The sequence below is a fragment of the Cydia pomonella genome, chromosome 1 (assembly GCF_033807575.1).
Source record: "Cydia pomonella isolate Wapato2018A chromosome 1, ilCydPomo1, whole genome shotgun sequence".
Taxonomy (NCBI): Eukaryota; Metazoa; Arthropoda; class Insecta; order Lepidoptera; family Tortricidae; genus Cydia; species Cydia pomonella.
The window spans coordinates 5,050,389-5,073,994 of NC_084703.1; the positions used below are offsets into that span (position 1 = coordinate 5,050,389).

Here is a 23,606-nt window from a genome sequence, read left to right on the forward strand (position 1 = left end):
AATATTTAACTTATATGTTGTCGTGAAAAAGAATGGTGTTTGTTTTTAATGTTTTGTGAAAACTCCAGAAAATCCTCCTGTGAAATACATGGTGGTCAAAAAGAACTGAAATAGCTTTGACAATAAAGTCGTGCTCAGATAATTTTGGACGCCGTGTTCGTTCTGATATATTTGACGTGACGATACCTTCTTATTTATCGTAGTGGGTTGTATTTTTAAAATCTAGGGGTAATATGTTATTGGCAAGAATGAATAAACGGGAATCACTGTTAAGAATGTTAATTAGATGTTATGTTTTGTACGATTAGATAAATACTGTAATTTATAGACAGCTTGGCACGTAACGCAAGTGTGAAATTTAAGAGAAAATGTGTGTAAAATACGAGGACAATCAAAACAGAGCTCTGATCAATATTAAACGAAATGGTCTTGACAGAAATATTGGCTCATACATCGACATATTGAACTGTTTTACTGAATTTTTTATGCTATGTGTACCTTAACTGAAATACGTCTGTTTCAATGATTGATAATTGGGTTGAAATTCATTTTTCTTTTTTTTCTTCGGCTGATTTCTAGTTTAAATTTTTCTCAAGTAAAATATATTCTACAGCTGTAAAGACATGTAAATAGCACTCGACTTTTTTTTATTTATTTGATAGAAACACCAATACAAGCATGACGAAGTGGGCAGATATATGAAACCAAAAGATTTCGACCTAATTAATAGACAGAGTTCCAAACTTACATTTTGTGTCAGATTTAAAGTCATGCTGTATAGTCGAAACTTAAGGCTATTATAATTGCCGTTATTGCCTTTGGATATCTTTTAGTACCTCCACCACGCGCTTTGCCCATAGCTTTCGTCTTCATCAAGTCATAAGGTGAAGTCATTTAAAAAGTAATAGCATCCTTGTGTATTGGTTGGTTCTACATACTATTGTTTTCTGAATAAATTGTTTTTAAGGGATAAATGAGTCACCACTAAATGCATCTATTATAGATATCTTCTAAACGGAACATTTGTAATGCTCAAAGTACCATGCATTTACGAAATAAATATGAATATGAATATGGTCACCGAGCTTTTAATGTAGACGGCTATAATAGTGATAACATGTTGTATTTCGAAGATATCTTATATAGACGAATTTACACTAAGAGACCACGGATGACCTTAAGTTTTGTTGGTTACACGTTGGAAAATTAGGTGCCTACCTACCTAGGAGTACAGTAGCGGCAAAAAATCTTTAACACACACCAATACTTTATAAATATTGAACTTCTTATTTGAAAACACTCAAACGCGAATCTTTCATAACACCTAGATGGGTCTATGTTTCGCCCTCGTTAGTCTTTGCGGTGAAAATTAAATCGAATGATCACTTTACAATTTAATACCCACCGGGCTACTGCGAAAACTCGAGCAAATTAATTATTTTAAAAATGTACGCTAGGTTGATCGAATTCTGGTTTTGATACTTCACATAAATGCATCTAAAAAAGTATGATAGATTATTTACCGCTACTGTACTTGTAACTTAAATTAATTATTTCGTATTTTAATCACATATGTATGGAAAGTTTTGCAGAAAGTTGGAAAAGTATTAGGAAATTTCAGGAAAATTTCACAGGAAACAAGGTAAACTTTCATTATGGGAAAGGAAAATTCGATTCCTTAATAAAAGATAAGAAGTCTCCCAAGGTTTTTCCATGTGGAAATTTTGCAATTTTTTTAACTTTCCGACGGCAGATGGTTAATTTTAACTAAGCACAGCGAATGTATTTATTTTGATTAATGAGGCCTTTAATAGTTAGGGCAAACCTTGGCTATTCGGTAATAGTCAGTATTCTTGTCTTTTAGCCGAGTTGTCGGATATTTTTATTGCTTAAAGCAATGTTGAAGAGATACTTAGTACGGATGTGGCTAATATGGTGTATAATGGTTTCAGTAAAATTACCAGTTAACACGACTAAAAGAAAATAAAACTGACTAACACCGAATAACTACGTATCATCGAGTAGCCAAGGTTTGCACTACATTAAAACCCTATTATAAAATAATTTAATTTTTTTGCATCTATAAACATTCAATTGAAACGTCACTTTTGACATTGACAGTTCTATCCATAACGAATCCAGATCTAATTCACAACCTATTATTACAAGATAGCCTGAACGGTCAGAATGTCGTCTTATGTTTCAGGTCCCACTCAATATTTGCACCCATAATTTGGAAAATGCTGATATGAAATGAATAGCTATTCTTTTGTCTATTGTTAAGTAAAACCGCACGTGCCACTACCTGCAAAGAAGGGTCCTATTATTCTAATTGGCACCTGAGCGCGGGTTAGTTAGTCCAACGCTCAAAAAACCAGTGTAGCTCTCCGATAACGCGCCTTTGTTACGCAGCTCGAGGACACATTTTAGACTGGTTTAGTAGCGTTCGATTCGCCGGCACTCAGTAACCGTAGAGGGACCATACAAGAAATCGCAAATTATTTTTCCATTTGTTCATTTTGAATCTCATTGCAACTTCCATAGGAGTTGTAATTAAATAACAATATTTTATGCAGGTAGTGACACGTGCGGTTTTACTTACAATAGACAAAGGATTAGCCGTCCGGTGCCAGTTACAAATCGAACGACTATAACTAGTCGTTTTAAAATGAGAGCATAACTACATTTGTATGGAGAGCCGAGCTTGATGAAAATATGATAGCATTGATAGCATCGTGATTAAACGACAAGGCCTTAATGTATTCAGTCGCAGTAAACGCAATACACCTCCCTGCCTAGTTAATAGCGCAATTCGAATCGATACGGCTTTTTTATACGGTTACATATTTCTTTGTACGGAGATGGATTTTATTGTACTTTTCATTGACATAATTATGTAAGGTACCTTTATCGTCATAAGATATATCGGTGCAGCCAAGGAACACGCATTCTAACGCCTTGGCAATAGAGGCGAGTTCAGGGCTCCTACCGGGAAAATCGAAGTTCGTCAATTACGGGCATTTTTCTCTGTCACTCTAATTACGTCTTAGTAAGAGTAAAAGAGAAAGATCCCCGCAATTTGCGAATTTCGGTTTTTGCGGTAAGCCCCCAGATGTTTGTGAGCATCTTGGCCGCTCCGATATCTGATGGTGGCTGTACAATCACAGACACAACCTAATTTGGCTATTGACAGCCAAATTAGGTTGTGTCTGTGATTGTACTACTAATGGTATACTAATGGTATGAAATGTCCAATGTAAAGTAAACCTTACCTCTAACGCCTTAAGATATATTAGAGCGGACAAAGTGCTCATAATTATCTGAACCAGTCATTTTAACTTATTTTATGATGCGACTCTCTACGCTCTGTGTAACCTATATTTATGGGGTTCCGTACCCAAAAAACGTAAAAAGGAAACTATAGTAATCGCCATCAGATATATCACAGCGGCCAAGATACTCCATGGTCAAGGCGAGTGCGTGTTCAGATATTTATGAGCACCTCGGCCGCTCCGATGTATCTGATGGCGACTGTACACTGCAAATTGTATAAAATCATAACACGGAAATTTTATCCGATTGAAATTGCAACAACCCAACAGGCTTAAAAACAAATGAATGTTTGCATGATCTACTTACATACGTGTGTGTGACAACAGGACATTTTCCGAACTAAACAATAGCATCACGTTCACACGAACTCGATGAAATAAGGAGCTTACAGATATTAAATCGTATTTAAATTTTCATTCCGTAAGTTTATTTAAAATTGTACCATAGAACAACGGCGTTGAGTTTATTTTTGCTCGGTTTTGATATTTCTGTATTTTATTAGTTCTGTAAAGGAGAGTTTACGGACCTCTTAAGGCGAAATCGATTCAAGAGTCCAATAAGAAATGTAACTAAAACCTAGAGGCCAATTCAAGTTTTAGTTATTCGATCTGTTTCCTATATTATACTGATCTGTCAGTGACGTCAATGTCAAAAGTGACATCATCTTCGTGTTAACAGCGCTATTAATTATTTTACGAAAAAAAAAATGCCATTCAATTTCCTTAATTGAAATTTGCCATGCCCCGCAGTTAACGGAGTTTATAAAAATACCATGCATGGAATCAATGAGATAATGAAAATTAAGGGTAAATAAGGGTAGGGGGATAATGATTTAAGATATTGGAGTATTGTTTATTCTTCTGCATCACTTAACATTAATACAAAATTTACTGTTAACATTATTTAAATAATATAGGTAGTAAATAACCATGAGATCCGACTTATTTACTTCCTAGCTGAAATTGTATAATGACTGAATGTATATAATTATTTCAATTTAGTACCTTGCCCATTATTTTCAAACGAATTACTAATAAGAAATTCTGATTTGTTATTGATTTTTGACCGACTGTTGTATTTTTCAAACGCGAAGGGCAGGATGACATTTGATTTTTTCATTTCATTCCATTGACGTTTCAGACCAATCCTTTTTTTAAACAAAAATAACAAATAATAATTATTATTTATTTACAAAAACAATATACATAATGGATATATACAGAGGATTACTGTATCTAGCTTATATATAAAATAGGCCCTTGAGGCATTGTACCAAGGATGCTAGCGGTATTTCCTAGTTGTATCGCAATGCCGATACGTTGTGCGAGGAAGCCGCCAGCTCTTCGGTCACAAGTTACGTCAACCAGACGTTTCGCGATTAAAATTACTTGAATTACGTAAATGAAAAATTACATATCTTCGTAGCCTAGAATATTACATTATAATAGATACAAATCACCAAGATATATATTATTATGTTATAAAAATAAGAAGCTACATTTTAATATCGTTGAGTTTTATTATATGTGACAAGGAACTTAATTGCAATGAAGTTTGACTCTAGTTATCAACCGAAACGATTCCGCTCGTATCAAATCGTTTCAGTCGCGTCCAATTGTGAAGGTATGTTTACTTAAAAATATAAATCATCACCAATAACTAGAATCGATTATATGGCATTTGCATATTTAATCTAGAACCGTAAACAAATCGTTTCTGATTTGCATTATCACAACCCTATAATTGCTTTTACAGTACATATGGTGCTACTTTATAGCACTAGTGCGAAAATCAGCATATTACGTTACTGTGTCGAACATTTAAAAGGCCATATGTACTGTAAAACGTTGTACGATACAAGTGCGAATAGGTAATTCGCAACTCGTGTCGATTTAAAACAGTCCTTTCGGTCGTGTTTTAATTTATCGCAAATCGTTTTGAATTTCCTATTTTTCGCACTTGTATCGTAATGTACTATTTCACATGATGTGTTAGCCTACCCTTCAAAAATACTATTCTTGGTATGTTTGCTAGCTTGAGGCTCAGGTGATAGTACTGCCCACAGCAAACCATAATTATCATTAACCTGGGTCGCCAAACGCCGCAAAAATCGAAGTTTGCCAATTGCGGGCATTTAGCTCTGTCACTCTAATTACGTCTTAGTGAGAGTAAAAGAGAAAGATCCCCGCAATTTGCGGTGATTTTATAAATTATTTACTTTAGTATAAATACACTGGTATTATATTGCACGCTACTGTACTCGTAGATACGTGTCATAAAACCCTGCCCTTATATAATAACGTACTGGTTTTATTACAGAAAACAGTAGTAATCATTTTATTACGCACCTCAAGTGTTTATCGGTTTGTAACTTAAGGCTCAGACGTTGCAGTTGAAGTTATGGTTAGTCTAAGACTTCCGCGCTTTAATTGAACGTTATTAGATATTTTTGTTTATTCTCATTGATTTTAAATCATTTACATGTCTCTGTATAACAAGGATCCATACCAATATAGTCATTTTTTTAGCACATTTTAGACAACGATTTCATTCATTCAGCTCTATAGGTACGTAGGTAAAGTCACGTTTGAAAACATCGACACAATCGAAGTGCCAAAAATCTATACACGATCTTATGGCCCATATATGGGTAGTGTGTACTTATTTTTGGCACTTTGTCCGTATCGATATTTTCAGACGTGACCGTACCGTACCTACGTAGTACCTACCTATTAGATACCTACGTAGGTCACTAGATAAGTTTTTCATTAGACAAATACGAAACAAAGAGGTGGCATATCAATCACATATACTTTTTAAAACTATATTTTCATAGTCTTTGTTTGGCGGGAAAATATTTACTTTGTTTTTAAATATTAAAAAGATTTTACACAACATTTTCATTTTACACAAAGTTTAAATCTATTTTTTCATAATAATAGTGAGTACATTTTAAAAGAAAGTAAATGTTTTCCCGCCAAACATTTTCGATGGAAATATACCTAGTTTAAAATAGTACATTACGATACAAGTGCGAAAAATAGGAAATTCGAAACGAGTGGCGATAAATTAAAACACGACCGAAGGGAGTGTTTTAAATCGACACGAGTTGCGAATTACCTATTCGCACATGTATCGTACAACGTTTTACAGTACATATGGCCCTTTAAATGTTCGACACAGTAACATAATATGCTACTTCTCGCACTAGTGCTATAAAGTAGCCCCATATGTACTGTAAAAGTATATGTGATAGGCCACCTCTTTGTTGCTTATTTGTCTATTGCAACAGTTATCTAGCGACCTATGTATTTACAGCACCACTGAGGCTTGATTTGACCCATGATTTTATGACCACCACACACCTATAAAAGGTTAAAAAACTTCTTCCTACATGGATATCTTCAAATATTCCATGGCTTTTCACGTGGAAGCGTTTCAAAACTTCCCAACGTCAAATTAAATGTGTATGTCGCCTTAACATGGTATATCTCAGTACCTACGCGATAGTCCTCGATCATCATATATCCGTAACCTTCAATATTTCGGTGGTATCAACAAGATATGATGTGATATGTGGAAGATATCTTATTGACAGCTCGTGTCGCGTCACGTTCGCTAATTTGTGGAAATTTTGCCAGGTTTTTAAGGTGATTATATACTTCATTTTCATGCAGTAACGTTTATATCCAACGCGGGGCACTGTCTTAATATTTTTTAACTTCTATCTTAAGAGGAAATATTAGTTGAGCTCCTTTTTAGATATAAGAACATTAAATCAATATTTGCAGTCCACAAATCCTTCGTAGAAATTTCAGAAATCGAGGCTTCCTTCTCGAAATTTTCCTCCTCCAAAACTTAACCAATCATAACTAAAATTTTGGAATAAAATGAGAAAAAAAAAAATCTGTGTGTGACCGTTTGGATTTTTGCCGACTTTGTATGATACGTGTTTGTTTACGGTGCATTTATTTGGCCGTTTTTAGTACTGTTTGAAGTAAGCTAGTCCTTATAAAAAATAAAAACAGGAGTTTAAAAAATGTACCGATACGAGTACTATGGAACTCATATTAAAAAAATCATTTAGCTAATATCCACAGAAGAAAATGTCGAGAACGTTTAGTACGTGTGCTAGGCACTAGATGCCGTTCTGCGTTACGGAACTTCTTCCTAACTGGACTGCAACTTCATACATTTGCCACTAAATAAACAAGTAGCAAATGTAGATCGCAATTAACACTAAACAACGTGTAAATAAGCCCCAATGTGCCACGCTTGCCCTTATTGTTGAAATGTTGACCTTATCACAAATCTGTATATACCTAAGTATCCATAGTTATACCAGTGGGGTGACACTCGACCTTTCTGGCGGTCTCGGCTCAGAATTGCTCCGACCAATTATTAGGGTTGGCACAACTAGACGTGAGCACAACCACAGATAAGATAATTCCTTGAATTTTGACAACCCTAAACTTCAGCTACGAAAGGGATAGTGCCATACATTAGAAAAGGACAACTTGATTCGTCCCATAATCGCTGTCAATCGATTTTGTAGGAAGTGTCATTTCTGTATGGTAGTATTATTTATTCTGTTGTTATACATTCAATTAATAATTAGTAACGGTCTCCTATATTTTGAATTAATGAAGGAACTAAAACTATTTTGGCTCATTTATCCTGTCCCGATCCTGCGCAACTTCCTGCAAGCTACTTTTGAATTAATGGTATTTGAAAATAGAATTGAATTTGTTTTGAAAATCGAACGAAACAAAACAAAAGCCACTCTGTTCCATCTAACAGTTTGTACTAGGTAATATTAGGACTTTGAACCGCTTTGCGTTGCGGTTGCAAAGCTCGGTAATACCAGATTACAAAATACATCTTGTTTATTTTATTATACATAATGGGGTAAAGAGGCAGACTGGACTTATGGGTGAAAACGGATTAGGTTATTTCTCAGATTCAAAACGAAAATAAATTAAATCCCCGTACAATTAGTACCATTAGTATATAAATACTACTCAATAACAAAGCTTTTATAATAATAGGAACACTTAACCAATATTAGACCGTACTTCCTAGTAATAGAGCATACGAATGATTAGGTACTTTGTACCAACGTCTTCCTAGTGACAGACTAAAGAGGGAGGTAGGGGTGGGTGTAGGGGGTTTTATTCGAAATTCAACACCTGGCTGGGATCTGTGCGACTGCTTGGTGTAAATATCACTGTATGTGTGTGTGTGTGTGTGTGTATAGGTACTTATGATGCGTATTACCGTGAAAATGCAAATGATTGTATGTACTTAATAAAAGCTTTTGTTTAAAAATACAGTACATATGGTGCTAATTTCCCGCACGGATGCGGGAATGAGCACTTTCCGTGCATATGTCGAAACTTTAAAGAGCCATATGTACTGTAAAACGTTGTACGATACACGTGCGAATAGGTAATACGCAACTCGTGTCGATTGAAAACACTCCCTTCGGTCATGTTTTAATTTATCACCACTCGTTGAAATTTCCTATTTTCTGCACTTGTATCGTAAATAAATATAATCAAACATTTTCATGAAACCTCTGTTTTAATTTGAAGATCAAATTTACTTTTATAGAATTTGTATGCACTCTTAAAACCTTCTAAAATTTTTTAAAGATAAACGGTGAAATTAAAAAACCAGTCACAAATAAGAGAAATTAAGTATTAACATTGAAAACATTCAGTGTCGATCGGACGAAGCGTTATTCATAAACGCATTACTGGCCTGAATTAGCTATGAATCGTTTAGCTTTATCTGTCATTTTGACATCTGTATTTGTCAGAAAGGGATAAAACACAATTTAAACTAAATCAGGCCCGTAAAGTTTTATGAATAAGGGGGTAATCCACTTTACTTTAGAATACCAATAAAAAGAACCTCAAACCTTTTTATATCACCCCAATAAAAATGTCATTAGCGCGATGTAGAAATCACCGCTTCCGGTACAGCGCCATCTCGAGTGATTGAGTTGAGTAAACATCTTTGTATGAAAGCCATTCTATGGAAGTACGGACGCTTTTTATGAAATAATTTAATATTTCTTATTATATTTACTAGTGGCTACTATTATAAACAATTATATGTACTATCGGTTTATGCTGCGACCTATCAGGGTCCACGTACTGTACACAGATCATTGAGATTGTATTGAACTTGCTTGCGAATAAATAAATTGAAATTGTAATATTTATCGTAAATACATTTAAAACCCGTTGTGTGGATACCGGCGGCCGATCGTAATGTTTCTGTGTAATATTTTGACGGTAGTTACATTAAACCAATAGACAGGTAGGATAGGTTCGTTAGGTTGCAAAGATTTTCACGTTTCATGATATGCCTAGGAATTACACGATGTGCCTGATCATACGATCGGCCGCCGACATGGACATACTGTCTGGTATCGCGGGTACTGCAGCGCAGGAGATATCTCTTAAGTAAAAGATGGGAGATGGAGCGACGAAGTTAAAATTAAAAATTTATATATTTATTTGGGCACTCCATACCTTACAAAGAGCTGTTTTATTTGTAGCAAATATTAATTAGTCACACATCGTTTGATACGCTATTAAAAAGAAGGATAAAGTTTTTCGTATAGATAAGGAACGTTTTTAAGTGATGCTTTATTTAATAATAAAAAAAATAAAAGAAAATATTATGTCTCTTCTCTCTAACTTTTGAACTAGGATTGATAAATAACTTCCACGAAATGCATTCAACATCATTTTTTTCCAAAATACCATCCATTTTCTTACATTTTTCTTCACGAGTGAGCGATGGTGGCCGAGTGGTCTGACTTTCAATCCGGAGGTTGCTGGTTCAAATCCTGGCTCGTACCAATAAGTTTTTCGGAACTTATGTACGAAATATAATTTGGAATTTACCACTAGCTTTTCGGTGAAGGAAAACATCGTGGGAAACCTGCATACATCTGCGAAGAAATTCATAGGTGTATGTGAAGTCCTCAATCCGCATTGGGCTAGCCCAAGCCCTCTCGCGCATGTGAGGCCTATGCCCAGCAGTGGGACGTATATAGGCTGAATTATTATATAAATGTATGTTTATTTATATATATTGAATATGTATATATGTAGGCATATTTGCGTAAATATAGTATCATAGTAGTCTCGACTTGTGTCTATTTCCATATCAACTCTTTACAATCCTGCACCAAACTAACTGTTTCTGTTTAACCCAATGGTTGACTGGTAGACAATGCCTCAAGACGTTAAGTCCGCCATTTGTACTCTTTTTTTTATAAATTTGTGCAATAAAGTTTAAATAAATAAATAATTATTATTATTGTTATTACTACTCTTCTTATTAAAAGGACATATCTAAGTGCCGTGAAGTGGCTTTTTATAATGTACGGAACCTTATGCGTGTCCCGACGCGCACTTGGCCGGTATTATAACTCTTAAACTCTCATCGATCCAGGAACTCGAGAACAATTGAAGTTACTTCTCGTAATTTTCGTTTTAATGCGAGTCTGAATTGAAAACAGTTTTCAGAAACGGACGCCCGTTCTACAACACCCCACACTGCGGCGAAAAACCCCACTTTACGTTTGTTTTGCTTCATTAGGTAAAATACGAAACAGAATATCGTACAATATCATGAAAAATATTCATATGCATATTATGGGTTAAAGCTAGTTCTTAACCGAGATCTAAAACAAGTGTACATCATGATTTTATTAAGCGCTAATGTTACTATCTAAGCATTTCAATATAAGTTGCTAACATATTAGCTCCCGATATTTTAAGAGATGGTACTTTCCGATTAACTTTAAATAGAGATTAAGAAAACTTTCATATATATTTTTTTCATTTACCAAACAAAAACGAAATTGCAATTCTATCTAAAAATAAACATCTTGTGCATTTAACTGACGAGATGTTTAACACTTTCTGTCATGTTGTCAAGTCTGATTTTTCTACTCGTACAGTCGCCGTCAGATATATCGGAATGGCCAAGGTGCTCACAAATATCTGAACACGCACTCTAACGCCTTGACAGTAGAGGCGCGTTCAGATATTTGTGAGCACCTTGGCCGTTCTATATCTGATGGCGACTGTATATATGTTTGGCACATGACCCGTTTTTTGGGGCGTTGTTGGTGTAATTTCCTTCGTTTCCGCCCGTGGAACCTTGGTCCTAGGAGCCACGGTTCTGGAGATACGATTTCTTAAATGTTTTTTCCTAAATTACTCAAAATCTGATATTCGAAGCCCCGTAACTTCTTATATGGTTTTAAATGTATAATTTGTTTAATTGTCTTACGTTATGTCTATCTCCTTCCAAATACTAGTTGGCATTAAGGCTACAATTTGTAAATTATTCCTTGTTTGTGTAATAAAGAAGATCATCGGAAGATCAGCGCTGCTGACCAGCAACATGCTGAGATGAGGCCATTTCGTGGCACTTTATACTTCCTTTGTTTTTGTTACATCATGTAATTTAATGTGTCTTGTTTGTGTCTACGAATAAAAATTATTCTATTCTATTCTATTCTATAAATAAATAAAGTGTAAAGCTCGATTCAAAATGGAAATGATACTTTAATAACTTTACATAGGATTTTCTTTGCTAAAAATATCTGTTGAGATAAATTTGAATACCTCTCTCGCTTAGCGACCTATACTGCTGATTGTACTAAACGTGTACCCGCTTATATTTATTTTTACGCCTTGTGGAGTGGGCTAAAGGTATTTGTGACACTTTTGCGTATAAACACGTGTATGTTTATGTGAAACATCTTGTTTGATATACTATAACACGGTACAACAGTTTGGAAAATCGTGCTTGTTTTCCACATAATTAATGATTTATCATATTTTTTTGTAAGATATTAGACTACGAGAACTATTGGGCCAAACATATTTCAAAGATCACTTCCGTGGACAATACAGTTAATGGTCCAGGTACATTCACGTCTGAAAATATTGATACGGACAAAGTGCCAGAAATATGTATACACTACCCTAATATATGGGCCATAAAGTCATGTAAGTATACATAATTTTGGCACATCGATCGTGTCGATGTTTTCAAACGTGACTACATATATCACGATTTTTTTATTTGAGTGGGGCGATAAACAAGCATTTACGAATGTTTGAATTGAAGCCTGAAGCCAAAGGGGAGGGCTTGATTAACACGAGTTCGTAATTCCTGTTTGTTTGTCCACGATGTTTTTCATCACATTTGTGCCTAATTTCGTACGTAGGTACATTACAGCCCTATCTCGAAATTTAGGATTTATGAACTGCATCGCCTAGCAAGTATTTTGAAAGTTACGATATCTTCAGGAAAGACGCGAGCTAGATGAGCACACAAAAAATAAATACTCTGTAGTATCATGGTACAATTTCAGTTTTTATTTCTTTATTCCTATTAATTATTTTTGACATTTTGATATGGCAAATATTATATGATAGATATATATACCATTGCATATAACTACCTCTATAACATATATTAAATTGTATTGTAATAATATTAAATTTCACATTGTATCCGACGATCACTATACGATAAGTAATTGCTTATGTATCCTCTTACACTAACTTTGAACATTATATTGAGAGATAAATAAACTAAACTAAACTAAATGTGTATGACCCTTTAATATTGTTTCAATCCTATTTTATAAACGATAAGTATTCAAAAAGAAGCTCATATAATAGTTAGTTTGAAAATCATAGAATTCTCTACGAATATTTTTGTGCATTTAACATAAAAACAAAACAATTTTACGTAGCTAATCTTGGAAATTGAAGAAAATATAATGCGCATTCCTTTCTGTTATTGTATAGTGAGCTTAGAATAGTTTAGAGTACCCAATTAGTCGCGTTTTAAAATGACCTTTGATTTTGCTGTTTTCTTTAGATTTGTTTACCTAATCAAATTGGTAGTTAATTTTGTGTATATGATAGTTTATAAAATATTTCTTTTTTAAATTTATTTATCACAAAAAACTTAAATGGTGTTTACATAATTATATTCCGCCAAACTGAAGACTGTTGGAGGATTAAGCGCTCTTTAACATGATGTGTTCTACCCATTTATAATCTTCATACTTATGACTTATACAATACTTAACTAGAGCGATCGGTATACTACAGTACCTACCCCTAGTGTAAATCAATTCGATGATGTAACGTGACGTACGCGTTTGCGTTAAGTCTCATTTTGTATGGGATTTTGAGTTCCTTTCCAAAACGTTCCGCTTGGCGCGCTGTGTCAAAATCCCATACTAAATGAGACTTACCGCAAACGCGTACGTCACGTTTTGAAATTGAATAAATGTACACTAGGGGCTCTGTTATGCCATACAATCAATATACTATTACTATTCACTACTATTATCCCACATTGACTCTTTTACTCAGTGACAAAAGAATGTGAGCTTGCAAAGTGAAGATTCTTCATTCATACCTAAATCAAAATTTAAAAACCCCTACGAAATTATAACATCATTAAAGCTAATAAACATCGATAATGTTTTGAGAAACATAATGGGAACATTCAATGGAATATTGGCCTTAATTTCAAGTATAAAAGTTACTTTGACACCGTACGTCACAACGACAAATAAAAATAATAATATTAATATTTATTAATCAGCTCACAAAGGATTTGTAAAAATTTCACAATAGGGTTATGAAACAAAAGATGACGTTATGATGTATACAGATCACCAGGCTCTCACCCCGGAGAAAACATTATACCTATTTTATCAATAAATGAAATAATAATCATAATATATATTTTATTTTCTAAAATTCTCTATTTATTACGACCGTGGCTGAACAGTTTGAACACTTTGAACTGGTACACCGTACAAATGCAAATAGCACCACTTACTGTATTGTTTTAAGTAAATACAGCCAATTAAACGCGGCCACAAAGTAAGTACTTACTACTTACCTCCAGGTCTTATTGTCCAATTCACGAATGAATTATGTACAGTAACGCGTATTTATTACTGCACTGTTGTTGGATTTAAATCGTCTATTGTAATGTTGCATTAAAGCAAAGATAACTGCTTTGGTTGTTGTTAATGTGTGTTCAGTCCTTTTTACGTTTTTTTTTTCATCACTTTTGCTCGTTAAATGTCTATTAGGTTATTACACGTAGGCGATGCGGTTCGTAAATCCTAAATGTCGACCTAAGACTGTTATGTATTATTTCATTACACTTGCTAGGCTAAATTTTGACCTAGGGCTGTACGTAAGAAAGCAGGCAGTAGTTTTATTTATTTCCCATTTTTCCTCACAAGTGTGATGAAAAATGCGTGTGCCACGAGCGGTATTGGAATTACGAACTCGTGTTAATTAAACCCTCGCCTTCGCATTCAGGCTTCAATACACACGTTCGCAAATTCTTGATTACCGCCCATAATATACGATGTATTTAGAATTACAACCTCCTTCGGAACTGGAAGTCCGGGGGCCTAGCCAATAAGATAATCGTTCATCGACAAACGCCGAACGAAAAGAAAAAATATCCAGATGACAGATGCTACGATAAGTCACGTGACTATTTCCATACGATACTTATATTTATGTTTCGTTTGGTATTTTCTATCAACTAGGTTAGTTCTATGAAAATATGACATTTATATAATGGCACTCTCTCACTTTATTCTATTCATGACAGTGCAAAGTTAGCTTAGACGGACTGTAGTAAACGATGTTTGACTTAAACTCTAATATAACTTTCAAATATAACTTTCAATTTCGAAACTGAAAGTAATTAATTAAGACAGCTAATAAAATAATTATCTCTTTAACATCTAATGAAATGCACCCAAGAAGTTCTAATTGGACTCCAGCTAAAAGCTTAAGCACTTTAAATATTAGGTTTCAGTACGAGTGGCTTCGCTATACGGCATTATAGTGTGGGGAAACGTGTACCCTATACACGTATTGATTCTAATGAGTTTTCAGGTGTGACAGTCGTTGTGCCTTCGATATAAGGTTTATTTTTGCTTGCCTGGATCTGGAGTACCTGGAGGCATACATTGCCTTAGGCATTTGATTTGCAAAATAGACGGTAAACATGCTAATGAATTGACTTAATCTGTTAATTGGCTGCAAATTTACAGGGGGTTGTTTTTTTCCGTCTGTGTAAATGTCTAAAAGATAATAAGAAATCATTTGTACGAAGCTAATACTAAGGGCCAGCCCACACTAGCGTCTTTTGAGTTTCGTCGCCTAGTCAGCGCTTTGAAAAATGGCGTCGCTGCGCAGTTGCGTCAACGTTGCGTCGAGTAGCTGTCATAGAGTTGACTAGATGACGACGCTCAGGAGACGCTAGTGAGGATGGCCCTAACAAGTGACACTTTTTAGAAAAAATACCTTTAAAAACCAAAAATAAGTTGCAAATTATCTAAACAGTGCAATTCGCTGTTACTGCTCATACAAGGATGATTTGTATAATGGGTAAGGTTAGCTAAGTACAAGATCTCATTGTGCTTCGCGAAAATGTTCTTACCCAACCTTTTCTAACTTTTTAATTGTTGATAATTACATATCAACAACTTTGTATTTTTTTAAATTTTTACAAGCTTTTATTTAACTTGCCCTGTTCGGGTCAACACGTACCCACGATAAGACGTCGTCTCACGTTGCGGCATCGTACAACGTTACGGCGTCGTATCGTGGAGCCAACACCCTTACCCCTTAGGGTGTTGGCCCTTATAGTATGTTTGTTGGTTAGTTAGTGTGGATCAAATCTTGGAAGCTAAATTTGACCCACTTCCCGATTTTCGATTTCACTCAATTTTATGTGATTACGAGTATGAATACATGGAGCTGATCTGATGATGGAGACATGATGTGGGCATGGGAACTCTGTGATAAAACAACGCAAACTAATTGTGTTTGGGGTTGTTAGAATTGTCTCGATAAGTACCTATTATACATATAGCCCTTTAAATTTTCGAGATAGTTACGTAATGTACTAATTATCGCACTAGTGGAGTAAAGTAGCATTATACGTAGTGTAAAGTTTGTTATATATTATGTATGTAGTTTACACTGCCATCTAAGCACTGACCATCTACTATTGTATGCGTTGGGGCCTACACTACAAGATAATATAATCATGTGTAATGCATTTGACGAGTTATTTATATACCGTCAAGTACATATGACCATCCTTTATTGGAGCCCACGCTTCTTGAATAAATTATAATGCACTAGACACCCAGAGCAGAGTGGTTTGATATCGATTATAGAGGACTATACCACAGAATAAATAATAGTACTAAGCGTACAGAAATAACACTTCCTACAAAACCGAAGTTTGACAGCGATTCAAGGACAAATAATGTCATCTCTTTCTAATGTCCTTACATTAGAAAGAGACACTATCCCTTTCGGCTATTTAGGGTTGTCGAAATTAAAGTTGTTCTCTTATATGTAGTTGTGCCATACCTAATAATTCCTCGGAGCAATGCTCAGCCGAACGGAGCCGGGAATGACCGAACGTTCTAGGGTCTCCTCAATTCCGTTACGTAACAAGTGCTTTGTAAAAATCTTTCTTTAGGTTAATATTCAAAAAAGAAAGACAGGTGGTAGTATATATAGTTTTTAATCAAAAATCTGTCTGTTTTAATAAATCATTAAACTGTGGTTTCAAGGAATCAAGAAATTTAATCATCTATGAACGGGTTTTGGTTCCATTTCTTAATACATTCTATTAAAGGTAAATCAGAATCGCTTTCACAATCGGTATCGGCTTCGGCGGCGATCCCATCTTCTGTGGCTAATATTTTATAATAATACATAAAAAAAACAAATAATTTTTTTTTTATGTATTATAAAATCGTGCGTGACGTAACGCAAACCTTGACTCCCCCCCTCCCCAACGTAACAGGACCGTAACGCTTGGCCTGACCCCCTCCCTCCCTCCAATTTGCGTTACGTAATTTGTGGACGCCCCCTTAACTTCTCTATTTCCGCTACCCAAGAGATCGCTTTTTAGCGATAAGACCGGCTGTTGTCTGCCTCTAATCAATGGTTTATTTTTCTTGTATATTTTTACTGAGGTGTGCCAATAAAGAGTATTCTATCTATCTATCTATCTATCATCTCTGAATAAATGTTGGTCAGTTTGTGGAGTACCTACAGTCCACAGTTTAATTATTTGCTCCTATTACAGGCCCCACTCGGTATACAGTGAGTAAATCCAATAAGGGTGTTAGGAGTTGCAGGCGTCCATAGGCTACGGTGACTGCTTACCATCAGGCGGGCAGTATGCTTGTTTTCCACCCACGTGGTATAAAAAAAAGAAAAAGAATTTTAAACCATACACAGAATTTACCCGTTCATTAATTAAGTTTTCTTTAAGTTACTTTTGATTATGACGCCGAACTTAATTTTTATAAATTTACCGAGGTACAATGTACCTACTGCAAATATTACGCGACATAACATGACATATACCATAACGAGATACGAGATTTTTAAACTTGACAGTTGTAGCTGGTTAACTACAGCGGTAAATTAAAACTAGGTTCTTATAGTTAACAATAAAATCAACTAATATCCGTCAGTATGTGAGCCATATCAGGAAACAGAGGCTCAATCCTAATGGAACTGTTACAAACCTAAAATAAGTTTTAATTTGTAATTTTATGTAAGGCTCACATTCTATATTAGGTTTCAAGTAAGTAAATAAAGATTTATTATTTATATATAAGTTAAAGTTACTGGCCTTAACGTCCGTAGATCCGTATATTCTTGAGGTAGCTCGGAACCGAACGAATGTGACTTCGGATTTCTTTGTTTGTCCGACGTGCGCTCACCTTCAGATAAAAACTTGAGCAGCTAAAATCGGGTAAATAAGTAGCGGCCGTTGAACGTCTCGAGATAACAGAAGGGCTGCAACAATCGTGCCTTCTTTTTCCGTTCGAAGCCTATTCAAATCCTCATTTTGTGAGAAAACCCAGTGACGCACAAATAAGACTTGGATTAGGTTTACTTAAACAAAGATATAAGTGCTTTATTATTGAAAAATAAAAAATAAAAACTACATTAAAATATACCTTAAACAAAACTACATAAAGCTAAAAAGGAAAAAGATTAAAAACTAAAACTACAACTAAAGTTATAAATAAAAAATCGGCTCCAGCTCGGTGCCTTATGGCAAGGTGCCTAGAAGGCTGGCGGCATTGCCGCGCTGGACAGCAATGCCAATGCGTTGTGCGAGGTAAGAGCCAGCCCTCTTGTCACCCGTTGCCTCCACAAGGCGCTTCGAAAGCTCTTTAAAAATGTTGTGAGCGCCAGGTCCCCACGGCCCAAGGGTTTCCACCCCAAAAGGCTCAAACATATAGCCAGAGTCAAGGCTTAAACATAAACTTAATTCTATATACAATTATACAGATTTTACCTGCGTTAGGGGCAGCCCACATAATACATATGGTTTTTTATCATGTGAATCGAATAATTTTAAAATCTATGGCCGTTCGTTTTTTCGATTTTTTAAAGGAGCGAAAAAAAAAACATACCTATTTTTAACAGCTCCTAACTAAACTAGGTAAGCGACCAAAACGCTCACAAATATTTGAACACACATCTATTGTCAAGGGATTAGAGTGCGTGTTCAGATATATTGAGCACTTCAGCCGCTCCGATATATCTGATGGCGACTGTAAACACATTTTTTTATAGTGTACAACAAGCGAGATAAGTAATTTGCAGAGTAGCAGTGTGTGAATAAATGCATCTCTGTCCAACCGATAATCTGTGCCTCTAGTGTAAATTTTGTCGATAGCGAAACGTGACATACGCGTTTGCGTTAAGTCTCATTTTGTATGGGTTTTTGATCAGCGCGCCAAGCGGGACGTTTTGGAAAGTCAAAAATCTCATACAAAATGACACTTAACGCAAACGCGTACGTAACGTTTCGCTGTCGAAAATATTTACACTAGGGGTACTGTACCCCTAGTGTAAATAAATTCGATTTCCAAACGTGACGTACGCGTTTGCGTTTAGTCTCATTTTGTATTGGATTTAGAAAGAGCGCGCCAAGCGGGACGTTTTGGAAACTCAAAATCCTATACAAAATGAGACTTAACGCAAACGCGTTCGTCACGTTATGATGTCGATCAAATTTACACTAGGGGTACTGATTATAACTCTTTTGAGTTTTTGTTTTGTCTCCTCGTTTAGAGATTCGGTGTAATCCATTATGGCGAGGGCAAACAGGTAGCTAAGCTTCCGGGTACAAAATAACATTAATACATTTTTGCATCTGGCTTTTTTACTTAAAAGAACGTCATAAAAGGGATGTCGATTGTATTTAAAATAAATTATTTAGAGTACCGGAAAATTAAAAACTGGACGAATAATCTTATTTATTATTTCAGAATTTTTTTTCTTTATTTAATTTTTTTGGGCATTTTTTCATAGAAGTCTTTCACTAAATATTGAAATTGGCAAGTGCGAGTCGGACTCGCCCACCGAGGATTCCGTACTTTTTAGTACTCGTATTTGTTATATCATAGAGGTATATACATCATCTGTGAAAATTTCAACTGTGACAGACGGACAGACGGAAGGACAGCGGAGTCTTAGTTATAGAGTCCCCTTTTACCCTTTGGTTACGGAACTCTAATTAAGATACGTAAACAGCAGATAAACGTAGACATCCATTATACAATTTCAACCAAAGTTAAAACAAGTGGCCAGGGCCCCGCACATTTCATGCCGTGGACGGAAAAATGACGTCACGCTACATGTAGTATGTTTCCTGCCCATTCGTAATGATTAATCATTTTGTCAAACTCTCTAGTTAACTGATTTAGACACTTGGCAATCAGTACAGAAACGTTTGATTTTCTGATTGTTAGTGTATTAAATATATTTCATATTTTTCACTTTTTGGTGTATTTTTCGTAACAAGTATTTTTTTAGAATAAATTTAAAAGTGGAAAAATTACAGCCTTGGATGAGACTTGAACTCACGGCCTCTGGTTCGATACTCCAGCGCTCTGCCATCTGAGCCACCAAGACCCCATAGCCAGCAAATTAGACCGCTGGAGATCCAGAGGCCGTGAGTTCAAACCTCACCCAAGGCAGTAATTTTCCCACTTTTAAATTTATTCTAAGCTTAATAGCATCGTTCGCAGACATTTCTGCTTATTAAAAATTTATTAAGTATTTTTTATTCGTGTTAAAAGGTTAATTGTATAAATTTCATTTTTGCGTCAACGGCATAAAATGTACGGGCAAGAGCAAGCTATTGGCTGTAATCTGTACCGCGTGTGAGCCTCCATGGCTGTCCCATTGTAAAGAAAATCCCAAAACTTGAATCGACAAGGAAAAATGATGTTATAATTAACGAATGCTCACAAAATTTCATGAAAATAATTGAGAAATGCGACCTATAGAGCGACTTACGTACAATATATCATTTAATATTTAGCACTCGCTTTTTGGTGACGGAAAACATCGTGAGGAAATCGGACTTAATAAGGCCTAATTTACTCTCTGGGTTGGAAGATCAGATGGCAGTTGCTTTCGTAAAAACGAGTGCCCACGCTAACTCTTGGGTTGGGATTAGTTGCCAAGCGGATCCCATGCTCCCATGAGCTTTAACCAAAATGCTGGGATAACGTAGGAAGATGATGATGGGTGCTTGTTACGTCTACTAGGGAATTGTATAAGATATATCGGAGCTGTCAAGATCTTGTTCAAATATTTGTGAACAGATTGCCCGCTCCCATATATCTGATGACGACTGTAAAATGTATGTTCTCTATGGTGTATGGTAGGTTCTATCTACTAATATATCTACCAATAATCGTTCATAATAATAAAAGAAAACATACCTCGCGAAAACCATTATAAAGCGAATGTCACACGTGAAGTGTGAATTTTATTAAGTAAGTCTTTGTGCATTAATATGTCGATCACGGAATGTTGGTCAAGTATGTGACGTTTATTTGATCACTATTTACCATTACCGGGGGCCTAGCGAAGATGAGAGTCGTTGACAGAAAGCGCTAATCGAAACTTTATTAGTATGTAAATAGTTCTGACAATTTTCGTAGCATCTGTCAGATGTCATCCGATACATTTTTTACAAACTTTTATTTAACTTGCCCTGTTAGTATGTATGTACCTACACTTAGGAGCAAAACTGTCCCAATAGTAGCATATTAGTAGAATGTGGAGAAGTTGATGTCCATCAAGGGGAGGGGCACATAGTTAATACATAACCATACATATCTAATTAAGAAATTTAGCCTCTCTAAAATGAGGCATCAACTGTTTAAATCGTGAACATAGTTTTCTAGTTATGGCAGAATAACAGTCGTCTTTAACATTAACCTAACAGACACTTTCTATAGCTGTTTTTAATGGTACACTTTTGCACTGAACTATTATAAGTAACCTAAAAATAACTTCAAAAATATGCCCCATTAAAACAATTTTGATGGTTTTATAGTGGCAGAATTTCTTAATTATATATGGTTCCCTATTTGGAGTTTCCATAGGAGGAAATAAAAATATTAGAAAAAATAAAAATGTGTTTTTTTCTACTTTTCGATTCTAAATTACAAAATAACCGTAAATGCCAAGTACATCATATATTAGGCGGATTTGTAGAATATTTCAAGGAGTACTGTTATGTATTAACCATGTGCCCCTCCCCTTGATCGACATCAACTTCTCCAAATTCTACTAATATGCTACTATTGGGACAGTTTTGCTCCTAAGTGTATGTATGTGTATGTTATAGGGTGGGTCAAATCTTGGAAGCGAAATTTGACACACTTCTCGATTTCCGATTGAGCTGAAATTTTGCATACATGTAAATCGGATAAAATGCAATATTATGATGACATGGCGCTGATGATGCATACAGGAGGTGGCAATGGGAACTGTATTAAAAAACGTAAACTAATTATGTTTAAGGCTGTTAGAAGTGTCTGAAAAAATAAAATTAGTGCGTATGCCAAATCTTGGGATTAGTTGTCAAGCGGACCCCAGACTCCCATAAGTCGTGGCGAAATTTGACGACCGGTCTGGCCTAGTGGGTAGTGACCCTGCCTACGAAGCTGATGGTCCCGGGTTCAAATCCTGGTAAGGGCATGTATTCGTGTGATGAGCATGGATATTTATTCCTGAGTCATGGGTGTTTTCAATGTATTTAAGTATTTATAAATATTTATATATTATATATATCGTTGTCTAAGTACCCTCAACACAAGCCTTATTGAGCTTACTTTGGGACTTAGTCAATTTGTGTAATAATGTCCTATAATATTTATTAAAAAAAAAAAATGCCGGGACAACGCGATGAAGAAGAATTAGAAGTGTCTCGATGAGTATTAGTTGTCTGTGTAAAGCAAAGTACAGTCAGCGATAAAAGCTTGTATCAAAAATTATTTTTTTGCCAAAAACTTACTCGGTTTTTTGTCGATGTATGATTGGCATCTTGGCTAGGCCCTCTCAGGTTGTGATTTTATATTATTGACGCTGAAGAGGTTGTTTAATGTGATTTCCAACCCCTGAGATATAAATATAATATGTGAAGAGTTCAGGCATACAATAACCGTTCATTTTAGATATAAAAATATATAATTACCTTTATAACGGTATTATAACTCCAGCCCGCGTAGCCAACGTGCCTATCGTTCACGCTCCGTGGCGAACGAAACGCAACGGTCACAGTCGCACTAATATGAAAGAGTGATAGAGAGAGATCACTACGCTACGCTACGGAGCGTTAACGATTGTAACGTTGGCTACACGGCCTGATCGGTTAAGGGCGTTTCATAAAAATTTTACAACTTGCCTTTAGTCGCCTAAAATTAATTAAAAAAAACACATTAATTTGTGAATAAGAAAATAAATATGGAAGTATTTTTTGGGCTCCTTATATACGAGTATGAGTATACTTAATTATGTATATTGTATAATGTCATTGGAATTTCCAAGACGATCGTTCAAAACAGTAACCGTACAAGTTTATAAACTAAACCGGGCTTCTTGTAATCTCTTACTCGATTTTTCATTATCGATCATTGACATATATCTAAGGACGGGCCTTAAGGGACCCACTGATTACCAGTCCGCATGCAGTCTCTGGCCTTAGGCGGCCTGCCGTCCTAGTCTAATATCGTCCACACACATAAGCGATTATTGCCTGCCGGCAATAGCCTGCTGCCATCTCTGCGACTACAGACTAGCAGATGAGAGTCGTCAGGTTTCCGC

At 35.5% G+C, this 23,606-nt stretch overlaps 1 protein-coding gene across 2 annotated transcripts in view; it reads left to right on the plus strand.

The window, feature by feature from the left end:
• LOC133520193 (anion exchange protein 3) overlaps positions 1-23,606 on the plus strand; it is a 140,383-nt gene that overhangs the window by 709 nt on the left and 116,068 nt on the right. The window lies entirely within an intron of this gene.